We start from the raw sequence: 13,382 nt of genomic DNA on the forward strand, positions 1-13,382 counted from the left end.
TTAAAAAAATGTTTTTAACACTGTTTTGTTTTAATGTATTTTAAGATCTGTTTTTATGATGTTTTACAGTGTTTTTAGCGCTTTGGGTGCTGCCCTGGGCTCCTGCTGGGAGGAAGGGCGGGAAATAAATAAATAAATAAATAAAGGTGATGATAGTTTTGAGAACTGAGTACAGTTCTATGCACACTATCCATGAAAAGTGTAAACAGGTCACACATGTCCAGTACTATGTGGGGGCCCAAACTGAATATGAATTTCCGTCCTGTATATCATACTACTGTGCACAGGAATCTCCTGAAAAGGACTTCAGGCCTTGTCTCCTCTATAGAATGACTCTGTTAATGTTGCCATTCTTGGTCTACCCAGCTCAAAGACCATGGAGGAAGTATGAAGCATATTGCTGTATGGACTGAAGTGATCCAAGTTGCCTAGGGTTCAAATGTTTTTGTCTTTCAGAAGAGTACCTCATCTGGTAGAGCAACAGAGGCAGGGCAATGTGCTCAGCATATTAACATGTCTCCATGCTGCTGATTCAAGAGAAAGTGGAAGCAAGGAGGACAACCATATAGCAATATCATCAAGGTTGGCTGGTTTTGTTGAATTTTTGTGGAAAAGAGAGAGACTACTTGAGCCAAAATTTCTTGATTGGGCAGTTTGCTGGAATACAGTTTAAGTGTGCTTAATAGTTTGGAATATTCATCTAAGAATAAATGCATTAGCCACTCCGTTCCATGTTCCCTTTACTCCAGGAACAAATACAGTTGCTGGAAGGAAATCTTTTCTCATTATGTGGCAATATACTTTACTAGCTTGGAAAAATTGTAGGTTTCTCTTCCTCTCTGAAAAAGGAAAATATTTGAGATATATAATAAAGATTCAGCTTATAATTTGTTTGATTCTTTCCAACATAGTTTTTTTTTTAAAGCTGGGTATTCCACTCCAGAAAAAGGATGTTCACATGCAGAAAGTGCTTACATGTCTTTTTCTAGTTTGGGAACTATAACTCTATATATCCTTTCACACTGCATTACATTCATTGGAATGTGTGTCCCTGTCCACATTCTGCAACAAGTTATTGTATAACTGTGCATTCATAACTGTGACTAATTTGGCAGTAGTAGGGATCATTCCTTGGTGTTTAATAAGGCTTCATCTAAGATACATTTCAAGAGAGTGGTAGCTGTACAGCTTTGTTTACTTCGTAATATTCAAATTTGTTAGTGTTTTTTATTTTCTAAAAGCATTGTGCCGTGAACAGGATCTGAAGACTGGTGAATAAACTTATAATTACATTTCTGAAGAGGCTTTTTAATTATCCAACCGAAGATCACATGTATTTATGTAATTTGCTTGTGCTAGTGATTAGCTGTTATAGCTAGTGCCATGAAGCTGCCTTTATATAGTCTGCTACCAGTTGTAAAGGATAGTAACTTTCAAAAATTCAGCTATAACTGATATGTTACACAACTCTGTTACATAAACTGGATGGACTTAAATCTTTTTGATGTTGGCCAAAATGAGCAGGATTATCCGCTCAGAGCATGCTGCCTCGTGCAGTGATATTATGCCAAGCATGAGAGTGTTTATAGTCAGGTTTCACTATAGCCAAATCTGAGATTGGCTGCTTTGGGCTTGTGTCCTTCACCCCGCTCCAATACAGCCACAAGAAGGAGTTTTGCAGATTTTGTTTCCATTTGTGCTTAACCATGGCTTGTAATTTTGCCCAAATTGGCAAACTGTGGTTAATGTCACTTCAAGTTCGATTGTTTAAAACAAACCATAGTTAACATTAATCACAGTTTGTTGATTTGGATAACATGACAAGCTAGACTAAGTAGAAGTGAAAGTGACAGCTTCTGAACTAGAGGTCTAGAGGACAATAGCAAGCTCAAGGATCATCAAGGATCATTCATGACATGCTAAATTATTATTTCATGTAATGTCTCAATGCAGCCATTCTCTTTAGCTTTTCTTACTTGCAAATCTAACAGACCTGAAGAGTAAGCAGGCTGTGAATTAGAACCCTAGTGACTAATTAGTTTGTGTGATTATTTCATTCTGATATAATTTTAAGAAACATGATTTTTCTGTTGGACAAAGTAATGATATCTCCAAGTTCTGTTGTTGCTCATTTTTTATTTGGGCAGGCATGTTGTTCTAGCAGGCGAACTTGAAGATTAATTAAAAAGATTCCAGGATGTGAATAAAGCCTGAAAGTACCATATGCTCACACTTAAAAAAAAAGATCACTGGAGCATTGAAAGGCATTTGATTGTTTATTAAATTTTACTTATGTGTGGTTGTTGCTGCAGAGAGCCTCCATCACAAGGAATTAGCAGAATGGATTGACAGTGCCATAGCCAGTTTAACCCTAATAAGTGTTCCATTCCATTGTATTCTAAAGTGGTAGCATTGATACTAAGTTTGATTAAGGCACTGACATTCCCAAGTCCTATCCAGAATAATTTCCTTCATGTTGTCTGTAACATCACTGTGCCTCTCCACAGGAAGAACTACCCAAAATCATTAAATATTTTTGTTATTTGTTGATTAAGAGCAGTCTGACATTACTCTGTTCCTCTTTCTTGTTTTCTTTTACTATTTTTTGTTTTCTGACTTTTGCCATTCCAAGGGCTGGGTAACAATATAACACAATAGATAAACCAAGGATATGAAGTATCTATTAATACCTAGTTGTTCGTTTAATTTAAAAAACCTTTATCCCACTCCTGGCCCACCCATCGCAGCTTACAAATGCAGGTAAATCATAGTATGGAAATTATAGAGCCATAGCTGTTGACACGATCGCTCCTGCGCGCCCTCTCCTCTGTAGAGCTCATACAGCTCCTTGGTATACTCCAGAGCTGAGAGCGATGAAACAAGATAGGAGGCGGCTTGAGCGGAGATGGAGATGAACTCCCGACGAATGCAATTATGAGCTGGTTCGTGCTTCTACCAAGCTGTATGTAAGAGCGGTAAGGGTGGCGAAAAAACAACATTTCGCTGCCACTATTCAGTCATCTCTTTCCCGCCCAGCGGAGCTTTTTAGAGTGGTTCGAGGCCTACTCCATCCAGGCCTACAGGACATGGTAGATACATCGGTGGCCCGCTGTAATGAGTTTGCTGAGCACTTCCAGAATAAGATCTTCTGCTAAGGGGGAAGAAAATATAAATAGCTTATCTTTTTTTTATTATTATTGCAAAAAGCTGACATGGAAAATTGCGTTTTAAAGATTACAACGGATGAGAGCTTTCTGATTGGGAGAGATAAGAAATCTTTTTGATTTACAAGACTTTTGTGTAATATATATAAGGGACTATTTTTTCTGATCTACTTTTTTTTTTTTTTGTTGACGAATCTGCTCATTCTCTCTGCTACTAGTTATTTGAACGCTGTGAACTAAAAGCTGTTTTTGCACTTCTGGACATTTAAGAGATAAGGACTGTCTGGCGTGTGACATTAGTTAGTTGGAAAGATTAACTCCTTTGTAACTGGATAAAGAAATAAACTGCTCTTTGCTTGGGACATTGAAAATTGAAGGAGTTTTGTTCTTTTGGTTTTAAGAATGGCAATTAAGAAGATCATGGATGTACAAGAAGGGACTTTATTTCTAGACATGCTTCAGAAAATAATGGATGGGATTAACTCAATAAAACAAGAACTGAGAAATAATAGACAAGCGTGGAGAACTGAATTTCATGAAATGAGACAGGAGCTGAAAGAAACTCAGGATTCTATGAGAAAGGAGAATAAAGATAGATCTGGAAAACAAAAAAAGGATGAAAGAGAAATTAAAGGCAAGGTTCAATCTATGGAGATTGGCTTAAATATGGACATGAAAAAAGATTTGGATTTCCTGGTTGTGACGGATCCTGGAGATAAATATTACAGTTTGGAATACAGCGCTGTCTCTGAAGGAATTGAAGAGATTGGAGATAAAGATATTATCGGTTCAAAAAAATTCCTGGACTGAGATGTCGTTGGTGGATGGTTTCTCTGATCGGATGGTGGATATATACCCTGTCCTGGATGGGGTTACACTCCCCCTAAAGGAGCAGGTTCGTAGTTTGGGAGTCATTTTAGACTCTTCCCTCTCACTCGAGGCTCATGTAGCCTCGGTGGCCTGGAATGCATTCTACCAACTTCGGTTGGTAGCCCAACCCTATCTGAGTAAGGAAGACCTCACATCAGTGGTACATGCTCTGGTAACCTCGCGTCTGGACTACTGCAACGCGCTTTACGTAGGGCTACCTTTGAAGACGGTTCGGAAGCTACAGCTAGTGCAAAATGCGGCGGCCAGACTGCTAACAAGAACCAAGTGGTCTGAGCATATAACACCTGTTCTGGCTCGCCTGCACTGGCTTCCCATATGCTTCCGAGCAAGATTCAAAGTGTTGGTACTAACCTATAAAGCCTTATACGGCGCGGGACCATGATATCTGTCGGAATGCCTCTCCCGATATGAACCCGCCCGTTCACTACGGTCTACTACGAAGGCCCTCCTCCGGGTCCCGACCCATAGGGAGGCCCGGAGGGTGGTGACAAGATCTAGGGCCTTCTCAGTGGTGGCCCCCGAACTATGGAATAGTCTCCCCGAGGAGGTGTGCTTGGCACCGACACTATCATCTTTTCGGCACCAAGTTAAAACCTTCCTCTTCTCTGAGGCATTTTAATTTAAGTTAATTTAATTTTAAATTTTTGTAATCTGATTTCAGTTTGTACAGTATTTATATACTTTGTTTTATGAGATTGTGTAATTTTATTGTATTTTTTTGATGTTCACCGCCCAGAGAGCTATTGCTAGTCGGGCGGTATATAAGTTTAATTAATAATAAATAATTTGTTGCAGCAGAAAGAACAGTGGGTACCTCAGACGTTTTATGCTAAAATAAATACCTTGGCTTTGAAGATATCACAAAATGCTTCATTATAAGTGAGGGTGATGTTATAACAAGTTTGTCATTAAAGAGCCACTATATGTACAAGGGCTCAGTTTTAATGATAGAAAATGCTCAGTTTTGCAATTCATTGAGTTTTCAAGTGGAAAGACAAGGGCATGGGAACCACAAACTGAGAGAGCCAGCCAGAAGTAGAATCATAGAATAGTAGGAAGGGGCCTATAAGGCCATCAGGTCCAACCCCCTGCTCAATGCAGGAATCCAAATCAAAGCATTCCCGACAGATGGCTGTCCAGCTGCCTCTTGAATGTTTCCATTGTTGGAGAGCTGACTACCTCTCTAGGTAATTGGTTCCATTGTCGTATGGCTCTAACAGTTAGGAAGTTTTTCCTGATGTCCAGTCGAAATCTGGCTTCCTGCAACTTGTGCCCATTATTCCGTGTCCTGCACTCTGGGATGATTGAGAAGAGATCCCGGCCCTCCTCTGTATGACAACCTTTCATGTACTTGAAGAGTGCTTCAAGACTGAGTGCCTCAGTCTTCTCTTCTCCAGGCTAAACATGCCCAGTTCTTTCAGTCTGTCCTCATAGGGCTTTGTTTCCAGTCCCCTGATCATCCTTGTTGCCCTCCTCTGAACCTGTTCCAGTTTGTCTGCATCCTTCTTGAAGTGTGGAGACCAGAACAGTATTCAAGATGAGGCTAACCAGTGCTGAATAGAGGGGAACTAATACCTTACGTGATTTGGAAACTATACTTCTGTTAATGCAGCCTAAAATAGCATTTGCCTTTTTTGCAGCTACATCACACTGTTGGCTCATATTTAGCTTGTGATCAACGACAATTCCAAGATCCTTCTCACATGTCGTATTGCTGAGCCAAGTATCCCCCATCTTATAACTGTGCATTTGGTTTCTTTTTCCTAAGTGTAGAACTTTGCATTTATCCCTGTTGAATTTCATTCTGTTGTTTTCAGCCCAATGCTCCAGCCTATCAAGGTCCCTTTGAATTTTGTTTGTCTTCCAAGGTATTAGCTATGCCCCCCAATATTGTTTCATCTGCAAATTTGATAAGCATGCTCTGTACCTCCTCATCCAAGTTGTTAATAAAAATGTTGAAGAGCACTGGGCCCAGGACTGAGCCGTGTGCTACCCCACTCGTTACTTCCACCCAGTTTGAGAAGGAACCATTGATAAGCACTCTTTGAGTATGATTCTGGAGCCAGCTGTGAATCCACCTGATAGTTGTTCCATCCAGCCCACATTTAGCTAGCTTGCTAATCAGAATATCATGGGGCGCTTTGTCAAAAGCTTTGCTGAAATGGATATATATTATGTCCACAGCATTCCCACAGTCTACAAGGGAGGTTACCCAATCAAAAAATGAGATAAGTGTCATGGCCCCCTCAGAGGACTCCTCCGATGAGGACAACTCGGGAGTAACAGCAGCAGACCCAGGAGCAGCAGACCCAGAAGGAGACACGGAAGAGACTCCTGAGAATCCAGCTCCTTCTCCCCCTCAGCTGCAGAGCACCCCAGATACAGTGGAGGCCCTGCAGCCAGACGCAGACAGTGAACAGGATACTCCCCCCTCACCTGCAGAACGTAGACAGCAGAAGGTCAGGCAGAAGAGAGGCAGGCCTGTCCCCTTAAGGCCCAAACGCTGAGGGCTCACACCTGCTGTCAACCCTGCTCTTTATAAGGCACACCTTGGCTGCAGCTTGTTGCTGACTGCAACGTCAGGCGTGGCTTCGTGTATTCCCAGTTTCCCTGCAGCATCTCTTGGACTGACCCCTTGGCAATTGATCCCGGACCTCTACTGACCTTGCTTCTGGACTTGTGACTTGGCAAGTAAGCTTCAGACAGGCCTGGCCCTTATCAGGTTCCCTCCTCGTTGGCCTGGCAGATTTACAACCAGTCTGCCGGCTAAGGACTTCCCTTCCCTGCTAACGACCCAGGAATTTCCAACCCCCACTGCTGACTCAGTGCAGAGCTGACAATAAGATTAGTTTGACAGGATTTCTTCTTCATAAATCCATTTTGGCTCCTAGTAATCACTGTGTTGTTTTCAAGGTGCTTGCAGATTGACTGTTATATAATCTGCTCCAGAGTTTTTCCAGGGACTGATGTTAGGCTGACTAGTCTGTAGTTCCCTGGTTCCTCCTTTTTGCCCTTTTTGAAGATAAGGACAACATTAGCTCTCCTCCAGTCATCCGGTACTTCACCAGTCCTCCACGATTTCGCAAAGATAATAGAGAGTGGTTCTGAGTGTTCTTCAGCCAGTTCCTTCTTTACTCTAAAATGCAGTTTATTGGGCCCTGCCGATTTGAACTCGTTCAAAGAGATTAGGTATTCCTTGACCATTTGTCTGTCAAGCTCAAGGTCCAGTCCTGACCCTTCTACTTCATGTTTCCTGGGAGGGTCATAGACCCTTTTTTGGGAGAAGACTGAGCCAAAGTAGGAATTGAGCACTTCTGCCTTTTCTTTGTCATCTGTTATCATTTTGCCATCCTTATTTATTTATTTATTTATTTGATTGAACTTTTATACCGCCCATAGCAATGCTCTCTGGGCGGTGTACATAAAAAAATAAACACTTACAAACAATTTAAAAAAGCAGCTAAAAAACCAGCTAATCACCCAATTATAAAAGGTGTGTCGTATGACTGTCTGCTAAAACATTAGATACAAATACAAACTATTAACAGATACAAAAAATATTAAAATATTAAAAATATTAAAATGCCTGGACAAAGAGGAAGGTTTTCACCTGGCGCCGAAAGGATAGTAATGTAGACGCCAGGTGAACCTCATCAGGAAGGGTGTTCCATAATTCAGGGGCCACCACTGAAAAGGCCCTCTTTCTTGTAGTCGCCTTCCGGGCATCTCTCTGAGTAGGCACCTGGAGGAGGGCCTTCGATGTTGAGCGCAGTGTACGGGTAGGTTCGTATCGGGAGAGACGTTTCATCAGGTATTGTGGGCCCGTGCCGTGTAAGGCTTTATAGGTTAAAACCAGCACCTTGAATCGGGCCCGGAAACATATAGGCAGCCAGTGCAAGCGGGCCAGGATCGGTGTTATATGTTCTGACCTCTTGGTCCCAGTTATTAATCTGGCCGCTGCATTCTGCACGAGCTGCAATTTCTGAACCGTCTTCAGGGGCAGCCCCACGTATAGTGCATTGCAGTAGTCCAATTTTGAGGTTACCGGAGCATGAACAACTGAAGCAAAATGTTCCCTGTCCAGATATGGGCGTAGCTGGGCCACCAGTCTAAGTTGGTAAAAAGCACTCCGTGCCACTGAGGCCACCTGTGCCTCAAGTGAAAAGGATGGGTCCAAAAGGACTCCCAAGCTGCGCACCTGCTCCTTCAGGGGGAGTGTAACCTCATCCAGAACAGGTCTAACATCCATCGTCTGGTCAGAGGATCCATTCACTAACAGCATCTCAGTCTTGTCTGGATTGAGCTTCAATTTGTTCGCTCTCATCCAGTCCATTATTGCGGCCAAGCATCGGTTTAGCACCTTGACGGCCTCTCCTGAAAAGGAGAAGTAGAGCTGCATATCATCAGCGTACTGATGAAAACGCACTCCAAAACTCCTGATGACGGCACCCAGCGACTTCATATAGATGTTAAAGAGCATTGGGGACAAGACTGATCCCTGCGGAACTCCGTATTGGAGCGCCCAGGGCATCGAGTAGTGCTCCTCAAGCACTACTTTCTGGAGACTACCTGTCAGATAGGAGCGGAACCACTGCCAAGCAGTGCCTCCAACTCCCAAATCCGCAAGCCTCCCCAGAAGGATACCATGGTCGATGGTGTCAAAAGCCGCTGAGAGATCCAGGAGAATCAACAGGGTTACACTCCCTCTGTCTTTCTCCCGACAAAGGTCATCATACAGGGCGACCAAGGCCGTCTCCGTGCCAAAACCGGGCCTGAAACCCGATTGAAATGGATCTAGATAATCAGTCTCATCCAAGAGAGCCTGGAGCTGGGATGCAACCACCCTTTCCAGAACCTTGCCCAGGAATGGTACATTTGCTACCGGCCTGTAGTTATTCAAGTTTTCTGGGTCCAGGGAGGATTTTTTCAAAAGTGGTCTCACCACCGCTGCCTTAAGGCGGTTCGGAACCACTCCCTCACATAGTGAAGCGTTAATCACTTCCCTGGCCCAGCCGGGAGTGCCATCCCTACTAGCTTTAATTATCCAAGAAGGGCAAGGATCTAACACAGAGGTGGTTGCACGCACCTGTCCAAGCACCTTGTCCATGTCCTCAAGTTGCACCAGTTGAAACTCATCCAACAAAACATGACCAGACTGTGCTCCGGAGACCTCGTTTGAATCAACTGCTATAACATTGGAGTCTGACGGATGCAAGAGATTTTATTCTGAAAGTGCTTGGCAAATTTGTCACAGCGTGCTTTCGACGGTTCAATCACGTCCTTAGGACCAGAATGTAAAAGCCCCCTTACAGTTCGAAAAAGCTCCGCCGGACGAGAGATAGCAGATTGAATAGAGGCAGTGATGTGTTGTTTCTTCGCTGCCTGCACTGCCCCAAAATACGTCTTATTATAAGCCCTCACTAGTGCCAAGTTGCATTCGTCAGGAGTCCACCTCCATCTGCACTCAAGCCGTCTCCTATATTGTTTCATCGCCCTCAGCTCCGGAGTATACCATGGAGCTGTATGAGCTCTACAAAGGAGAGGGCGCACAGGAGCGATCATGTCAGCTGCCCGGGTCATCTCTGCATTCCACAGATCGACCAGGGTGTCGACATGGGCACCAGCCTTATCATCCGGAAAACTCCCCAGAGCTTTTTGAAAACCATCAGGATCCAGCAGCCTCCGGGGGCGGACCATCTTAATGGGTCCCCCACCCTTGCAGAGGGGAAAGGTCGTCGTGAGTCTAAACCTCAACAGGCAGTGGTCTGTCCATGACAAAGGAGCTGATGTAAAGCTCCCTATATACAGATCACTATCATCATGTCCCGTGGCAAAAATCAGGTCCAGAGTGTGTCCTGCCACATGGGTAAGTAGCTGTGCCACCATTTCTTTTCTCTGTCTTTTACTATGGACGTACCTGAAGAAAGCTTTTTTGTTGCTCATAGCATCTCTTGCTAACCTCAGCTCATTCTCAGCTTTAGCCTTCCTGACACCATCCCTGCAATTCCGTGATACCTGCCTGTACTCTTCTTTTGTGGCCTGGCCTTCTTTCCACTTCCTGTATGTGTCCTTTTTTGTTTTCAGGTCATCTCTAAGCTTTTTGTGAAGCCACATTGGCTTCTTCTGCTGTTTTCTCCCTTTTTTTCCTTGTTGGAATTGCTTGCCATTGCACTTTTAGAATTTCCTTTTTTAGAAACTCCCACCCATCTTGGACTCCTTTTCTCATTAGGGTCGCTTGCCATGGAACCATACTTACAATTGTTCTGAGTTTATTGAAATCAGCTTTCCTGAAGTCCAGGGTGCATGTATGGCTACTCTCAGCTTTTGCTTCTGTTAAAATCAAGAATTCAAGTATGGTGTGGTCACTTTCCCCCAGAGTTCCCGTAACTGCCACTTCATCCACCAAATCATCTCTATTGGTTAGAATCAAATCCAGGATAGCTGATCCTCTGGTTGCTTCCTCCACTTTCTGTAGGAGAAAGTTATCTCCAACCCAAGTCAGAAATTTCTTGGAGGGGCCGTGTTTGGCAGAATTTGTCTCCCAACAGATATCGGGATAATTGAAATCCCCCATTACTACTTCATCATGACTCCTTGATATATCGGCGATTTGCTTTTCAAAAGTTACATTCTCGTCTTCTCCTTGATTGGGTGGTCGGTAGTAGACGCCAAGCACCACATTCCTTTTATTACTTGTCCCATTAATTTCAATCCAGATACTCAGTAGCGTCTGGAGATAGAGCAAGATGTGGAAAGAAAACCCAAGGCAGAAAGAAAGGAGCCGTGGTGAACAGAGAGAAGAAGCTAGGAAAAGGATAAAAGCTGACAACAAGTTCAGCAGGGATAAAGGTCACATCTACACTATATTTAAAGCACTTTTGTACCACTTTGACATTCATGGCTTCCTCTAAAGAATCCTGGAGACTATAGTTCATTAAGGATCCTGGGAATTGTAGGGGTCTCCTAAGAACTCTCAACATACTTAACAAACTACAGTTTCCCAGATGGTGTGGGGGAAAGCCATTACTGTCAAATTAGTGTAAGAGTGCTTTAAATGCACAATGAGATGTGACTAGAGTCAGTGAATAACGGAAGGAGCTGAGAGAAAGGAAGAACAAAATGAGTGGGGAAAGAGAATGGTTAGGATTCAAGTTAACGAAATTACTGGGCCGCACTTTAGGGAAAGCCTTCTTGAACAAAAATATCTTTAGTAGGTGCCTAAATATTAAGACACTATGTGCTTGTCTAATTTCAGTTGATAGCTGTTTCCATAGGGCTGTACTGCAACACTAAAAGCCTGTTTTTTTTAAAAAAACAAGCTAAGTACACCTCTCAGGTACTCTCAGCAGTACCCCATCTGAGGACTGCAGCTGTTGGGCAGGGATATATTTATTTATTAAATTTATATCCTGCCATTCTTCCCAAAGAAGCCCAGGGAGGTAGGATAGGACAAGGCTGTCGCTTAAGTAACCTGGTTGTTTAGGATTTACATCCTAAAATCTTGAACTACATCCAATAGCGTATTGGAAGCCTGTGTAGCTCTGTCAACAGAGGGTATGTTGTCTGCACCAGCTGCCACTTCCAGATTAAGCCCAAGAGAAGCCCCACATAAAGTATATTGTATAACCTAGTCTTACAAATTGAAGCTGATAGAAAGTACTTCTAGCTATTGAGGCAACCTGTGCCTCAAGTGACAAAGATATAGGAGCACTCCCAGACTATGCACCTATCCTTCAGAAGAGGTGCAGCCCCATCCGGAACAGGCAACTGACCTATCTCCTGGACATGGGACCTATTCACCCACAAATCCCTCATCTTGTCAGGTTTAAACTTAGTTTATTGGCCCTCATCCAGTCCATCACTGCCACAGACACTGGTCCAGAGCCTGTGCAGCCACTCCTGATTCAGGTGTTAAAAGAAAAACAGATCTGTGTAATCTTCATGCTGAGAACACTTTGCTCCATACACCCTAATGACCACTCCCAGTGGTTTCATATTAAGCTTTAATAGCATTGGGGACAAAATTGTGCCCTGCAGCACCCCACAACACAAATGCCAGGAGCCTGAAGAGCATTCCCCCAAAGCTGCACTGTGGATTGGAACAACCTTAATACAGTGGCCCATCCCACACAGAGCTAGTCCAGGAAGATACCATGGTTGATGGGATCAAAGGCTGCTGAGAGACCAAGCAAAAGAGGCAAGGTTGTACTCTTCTTGTCATTGTTGGAAGTGGGGCAAGAGCAACTCCTGTTTGGATTCTTTTGTTTGTATTCCAGAAGGAAGATAGAGTTAGGGTCCTCCACTTGGCTAGGTTTGCCTGCCTTTAACTATGCTATTGTCTACCTAACTTCCTTATGTTGTAAACTGATATGCTCAGGGAAGCTTATCTGCCCCTCCTTCCTTTTCTCTTTTCTTCGACTGTCCGAGGAGAGAGGAGGCATCTTTGTCTTTGTACTCCCTCTTGAGCCATGACAGTAATACCTACGTCTGGACATTGCACCTCCAACATAGTTAGAATTAGGTATGCTTTCCCCCCCATGTATTTCTATAAATAAAGTAGCTTTTCTTATATTTTACTAAGTCTTAAGTCTCAGTGATCTAAATGCAGGGTAAAAGCCTGCTACTTAGGTAAATACACACACTGGCACACACACATCTCAGACTGCTGATGAACTCTTCATATGCAAATTTCGATAACAGTCCCTCTCCCAATAAAGGTAATTCATCAGAGTGGCCAAGGCTGATTTAGAGCTGAAACAAGATTTGAATCCATATTGAAATGGGGCTAGACAATCAGTTTCATTCAAGAATGCCTGTAGATGCTCTGCCTCAACTCTATCAATTCCCTTCCCAAGGAAAGGTTTATTAGCAACTTGTCAATAACTGTCACAGACTAGTGGGTCCAGGGTGTTACTATTATTTTTATTATTATTTTAAGGAGCAGGCACCACCCCATCACACAAGATGGCTAGGTTTTATTAACCATGAGAGACTGGGAGGAAGAGAGAGCATGTGGGAGGGTGAATCACAGCAAACAGTCCATAGGCCACAAGTAAAATTAATACAATAAAACCTGACCAGATGTGGCATTGGACACCTCACATGATTCAGCACCAGCTATGACTTCAAGATCACCATAAAGCCAAGTGACTTTAACTTCAAAGTGTCTCAAAATGTTGTCATAGTGTGCTTCCATAGGGCCTGTGGAAATTCCCTTAGGGGGGCAGTAACCTCTAAAAGAGTACAGTTTGCTTTGAAGAAGCAAATTTCACACAGACTTCTTATCACATTTTTATTCCAACTTTTAATGAGCTTAGGGTGGTGTAC

At 43.2% G+C, this 13,382-nt stretch overlaps 1 protein-coding gene across 12 annotated transcripts in view; it reads left to right on the forward strand.

Annotated features, from left to right (window-relative positions):
• Positions 1 to 13,382, forward strand: part of TIAM2 (TIAM Rac1 associated GEF 2) — a 274,765-nt gene that overhangs the window by 33,823 nt on the left and 227,560 nt on the right. For 5 of the 12 annotated variants that reach the window (XM_061624187.1, XM_061624185.1, XM_061624196.1 and 2 more), the window contains one exon: positions 457 to 582. The exons of 6 other annotated variants lie outside the window; for them this stretch is intronic. The gene's annotated coding sequence lies outside the window, so the exon portion shown is untranslated. The remainder of the gene's footprint in view (positions 1 to 456; positions 583 to 13,382) is intronic. One more of the 12 variants, XM_061624188.1, reaches the window with a different exon arrangement.

The sequence above is a fragment of the Rhineura floridana genome, chromosome 4, assembly GCF_030035675.1.
Source record: "Rhineura floridana isolate rRhiFlo1 chromosome 4, rRhiFlo1.hap2, whole genome shotgun sequence".
NCBI lineage: Eukaryota > Metazoa > Chordata > Lepidosauria > Squamata > Rhineuridae > Rhineura > Rhineura floridana.